Below are 5,984 nucleotides of genomic sequence, written 5' to 3'. Positions count from 1 at the left end.
GTTACATACTACTGATTAGCTAACGGTTACATATAACTAATAATTCATTCTCTAACGATTACTTCACCAAGTGTATGTAGGTTTTATGGGTAAACGCCATATATATAATTTTGAAATGTAGCAAATTAATTTAAGAAATTTGAAGATCATGAATTATATGATACATTATATATATATATTTCTTTGTTCATACGGGGAGGAGAATTAATAGAACTTCCAGTCTTGGACATATGTATACATATTTGTGTCACTTTCAGCTGCCTGAAATACTTTCTGTGCGTATCTATAAGAAGATCATGGTAGGGTAACGGTTATTGGTCGGATTTCACTTCATTATACACCCATTGACACCAGAGGCTCAACGGAGAGGGGCAGTACATTCCCCTTGAACCAACTCCGCGACCTTCTAATGTAATACTATCTTTTAAAAACGTAGTCATCCCCAGCCTGAGGTCAATCCATGCCTTTAAATATCTGTCTAAAGACATCCCCGAACCGTCACGGTTAAATATTCTTAATTTCTATCCAGCACCCTCGTCAATTTATTTGCCAACGCGGGTCATATATAGCGGCATTGAAGATTAAGTATATCCAACCCCAGTGACGTCTGAAATCACCATAGACACCAAAGTTTTATCCTGTCTGAAGTCGATCACCACTTTTTAAAGGTACCCCCACACACACACACACACACACACCCCATCCCCCTGAAGCTATCCCCAATCCGAGGTAATCCCATTCTGAAACCATCCCCTGCCTGAGGTAATCCCATTCTGAAACCATCCCCTGCCTGAGGTAATCCCATTCTGAAACCATACCCTGCCTGAGACAATCCCATTCTGAAACCATCCCCTCTCTAACGTAATCCTAATCTGAAACCACCCCATCCAGTAGATTATCCACTGCATGACACCATATCCTATCTGAGCTATTCGAGCTAGATCTTGCCCATACATAGTATTTGCAACGTTAGCCCGCTTCTCAACAAACTTCACCAACTTATTAAAATTTTGTTCTCGGCCTTCGTCAATAATTGAACTAGCCTTATCAACCCATTTTGTTTTAATGTGCATAGGCAGGCGTTTTACTACTTTCCTCAAATTTTCAGAGCTATTAACATCTGACATAAAACCTAACTGAGATAGTATAATCTCACATTTTTTCCATTTCTAGGGATAATCTTATGAGACCCTGCACCATTTGCCTTTAACGGCTGACCATTAACTAAACGATCTACATGGGACCGCGCGACAAGATGCGGCTTACCATACCGTGAAGACATAATCGTGTTTCTCCGTAAATATTGGCAATTGAACAACAGGTTTAATGCCTGTCGATCTGAGCAAGACATGTTTAAATCCTTTTGTTGTAACTCAAGTTTTTGTCTTTCTTTTAATTGCGAAAGTTTAAGTTCAGAGAGTTTTCTCATTCGGAACACCTCGGCCATTTTTATCGAAAACAACCTCGGATGTATGCCGGTACATCAGTTCAAGTAGTTCGTAATTTTTTTAATTATATCATTTATGAAATGTAGTGTTTTAGAATTGTATTTATTAAACGTACTTCTTTTTGAGTATGTAAACCGTCCAAATACACCCGAGGTTGTTTTCCATGAAAATGGCCGAGGAGCTCCGAATGAGAGTTTTCTCTGTATAGAAATATCCCTTTTACCTTTTGACGACACTGATGAGCCAGTCTCATGTTCTTGTCTCACGCTCCGGCACCAGTTTATAATCATGTTGTTCTTTTCTACAAATTCCATTTGTGACCTTTTGAACGACTCTTCCAGTTCATCTATGTCCTGCCCACTTAATGAGCTGATAAGCCTCTCATAGGTAAACGCCAGAACCTCGTATTGTTCTCGTATTTCTTTCAGTATGCCAATTAGCGAGGTGTAATTTGACACACTCTCGCTCACCATAAGCAGCTCTGCAGTTTTATACTGCCTGGCTAACAAAGCCGAATTCCTAGCTAGATCACGATTAAGCTGTTCACCGTCGATCGCCGCTCTCTTACTGCCGTCTTCAGAGACGTCGACGTCACGTATCGAACCAGTTGCCATCGCAATCCAATTAAACACTTAATGCACTTTGCACATTGCAAATTTCAATGTTTAATAATATCGCGGTTTCAAAGTCACTAAACCGCGGGATCTGCCTTTTCACATAATAAACCGGCACTCGTTGTAATATACTCGTTCATATTTATTCCATACAATCAAACAGTCAATCAGTCAGCATAACAGTACGTAATGTAACACATCTTAAGGCTATTGTATGTATAGGAACGTTAAGGAACGTTGGAACGTATGAACGGTTTTCTGAAATAACCCAGACACAATAATCAAGACATATACATCATATACACAATAACAATCCAAATAAGGCAATTAACATAGCAAATAGATGTTCACGGAGTATTTTTATGACTTTCAAAAATTCTTAAGTTACAAGAAATGATCTGAAGTTGTGAACCTTCAACATTTGCATTAACTAAACTTTCCGTTATATATTGTAGATTCACTTCATTTATAAAAAAAATGTTTCAAAATATAACTTACTAAACATTGGTACGTATTCCGATTTATTTAACAAAACCCAAACATTTATTCATGTCTTTTTACTTGCACCTCACTTACTGACCAAATTTACTTTCGCCCGGAGCCCTCGCAGCTGCCAGCCAATCAAAACCCAAAACAAGCTCATGATAAACATGCTAAGTATATTTTGTATATCTTGCATATGCCGGGCAAATAATCTAAACTATGGGTTTGATTAATTTGTTTTATTATTATTACAATGATTCATACTCGTTAGCGACCTACAAAGCTTATGAATTAAATAAACATATTCCTAGCTGCGGCACAGAGGTCATCCAATGTCTGAGCTAATCCTCTGTCTTAAGTATTTCGCTGTCTGAGATACACCCCCCCCCCCCCGTCACTGGTCATCCTCTGTCTAAAGTCTTACCCTTTCTTAGGTAAACTCCCTGTCTGAGGTTATTCGCTGCCTGAATCAATCCAGTGTCAGGGTTATTTCCTTGTCTGAGGTTTTCTCATTTCATTGCCCATCCACAGTCTGAGGTTATCCCATGTGTGAGAGCATCAGATGGTCATTACTGTTCAAGCAATAACCCGAAGCCGAGATATGTCCATCAATTATACATTAATTATCTCCATTGACTCGAACTCGATTGGCTTGCATTCCTCGTTGGCTCGAACTGGATGCAAAGGACCGATTTCTTCAGACTGAAGGTAAGCATACCCGCTTGGCTCGATGTATTTTCGCCGGTTCCTGGGAGTTCGAGAAATGCGTGAAATTAACCATCGTCAATGAGGCTGTATTAGGTAAATGACATGCCCATTGTATACATGTTGGCAGATGCGCCAGAAATGTTATTGGGTGATTCAGTGATTAAAATTGGATTGTGGTTACTCGAGCGCTAATTCCACTGTCGTCATAGAGGACGAGAAACTCATACCGTTTTACTATTTGAAAATACCACTAGCCTATTTTGCAATACTATGAGTCATTCGGAGCTCCTCGGCCATTTTTATCTAAAACAACCTCGGATGTATACGGACGGTTTACATACTCAGAAAGAGGTACGTTTAAGTCCGCTGCAAGTAGATCGCGTAGTAATTTTATTTAGAAGTGTAACTTTATGACTGAACTCTTGGGAATTTTAATTATGTTTGCAATAATACACTTCACTGGCAATCAATTTAATCTTAAATCAATAAATACAACTCTGAAACACTAAATTTAATTAATGACACAATTCAAACATGTACGAACTACTTGAACTGATGTACCGGCATACATCCGAGGCAATCGGAACTCCTCGGCTAGTATCAAGATATGGCCTCGGATATAACACGGGTTGTAAGAAAATAGTCCATCATGGCCGACCAAGAAGATGTTCAAACAACCAAGAGATACGTTAGACCAAAGACAGAATGAGGAGCGTAACTTTTATCACTTATTTGTGTGAAAGTGTTTTTTCATTCTTATTGTATTTTATTAAAATATAAAAATGGTTTTAAAAGAGCCCATATGAGAAACCAAATGGAAATGTCATTAATTCTTAGTGGGTGGGGTAAAGTCTTCTTCCATTTGACAGATTCTAAGATATACAGTTCATTAACTTGATTTTTTTATAATTAAAATTTACATTCTTTTGACACAGTTCATTAACTTGATTTTTTTATAATTAAAATTTACATTCTTTTGACCAAGGATGTACTGTATGGTTTATATGTCCGTGAGTGTTGGTATCGAACAGATTAATGTAATGGCACAATTGATGCCTGTTCACTAATATAGCTCTCTAACTAAATTAGATCTTCATTTAAGTAGTTTAGCAAAATGAGTTTGAACGCATAAACCAGCACACATTTTTTTTCAAGCTGGGAGTAAGATTACTATTATTTGTCCCAGTATCAACTTCATTGTTAAATTCTATGATATCCACCGGTGGTGCTAATGCAGAAACATTGAAAGATGCTTACATTTTTACTGTGCCAATGAAATGCAGACATTTAAATTTTAATCTTATTTTCATTGTCAGAGAGCAGTATGGTACCAGTGGTGCAGCCGACTCTGAATTCCTGGCTTGTTCTAATGAAAAAAAGGAAGATGAGGTAATGGTTGTGCTATTTTCGAAATTGGAACAATAATTTACCAATCAAGTATCCTATTTGTTTAAGCCCAAATGTACCTGCATGTTTATACAATTAATCAACAAGGATTGATAGTATTATTATTAAAATATCAACATTGTAGTGGAATTTAAATATGATAACAATTTCATTTCATATTCTTAAATTTACCACTAGTCCAGAGCTAAAAGCTGCTCTCTCACAGATTGATAGTTCTTCTTGGTCATTCTTCAAAAGCCCTCAATTTTTATCAAAGGAGTAATAAAATTAAATGTACACAAATATATGGCTTAAAGCAATAGCAACAAATTAGTTTCCAAACAATTGAAATCTGTTCTATTATGTGTAACTTATATGACTAAGTAGAAGGCATTTATACACATTTTCAATCTTGAATATGAAAGACTGTGATCTGATATTATGTCAGCAGTCTAATATCACTGGTTTCCATACATTTGCACAATAATTGCCAATTGGCTCGTAAAAAGACAAAAATAAAAAGGTGGCAGAACAGTAAAACTGTGAGGATGCAGCTTTAAATTGGTGTTGCACTTAATATTTTGTAAATACATTTCTGTTGTTGTTCAGGCTTTTAAAATAATTGATATGAAAATATAATTCTTATTATTTCTGCTGTATTTTATGTTTTCTATTTCAGGCACTGGAATCCGAATGAAATCAAAAATGCCATTGTATGAGGATTGACCTGCAATGCATGGAAATCATCTAACACAACTGCAACGCCTACCTTGGGGAAATGAGTGCAAGATGGAAACAAAGCGTTCAGTGAACCATCTTGTCATTTTAAATATTTGATGACTCAATACTGATGTGCAGTTGCAGATAAAAGTCATCTGTTGTGAAAAGGTGAAGTGGTCTAGTGGATAAGTCTCAAATCCAAGGTTTTGGGTTCAAGCCCCTCCAAGATACTTTCTCATGACCTCAGGAAAAGGATGTCCGTACGTGTTTCTACTTTGGCAACAGACTTAAGAGTGCTTCTGTAAGCCTCCAGATTGCATAGCGATCTGATAAGGCATAAAATAAGATACTAGCTGAATTGTAAACAGTTTTTCCATTTGTGTTGATTTGTTTTTCAGTCTGTTGGAATGTTTATTAGAAGTGATGAGCATTGCTTACCGCAACCAATTTTTTTTTTCTTTATTAAGTTGAATTTAACGAACACATAACATGACTTGTGATCTATCTCGAAGCTTGACGGAGATGGCCGAGTTGTTACGATTGACATCCGAGGTTGTTTTAGATAAAATGGGAGAGGAGTTCCGAATGTACTATGCGTCTATTTATACGAGGTTATTTCACGGTA

Source organism: Mya arenaria, chromosome 14 (genome assembly GCF_026914265.1).
Source record: "Mya arenaria isolate MELC-2E11 chromosome 14, ASM2691426v1".
In the NCBI taxonomy this organism is placed as follows: domain Eukaryota; kingdom Metazoa; phylum Mollusca; class Bivalvia; order Myida; family Myidae; genus Mya; species Mya arenaria.
Note: the sequence above shows the minus strand (reverse complement) of the source record.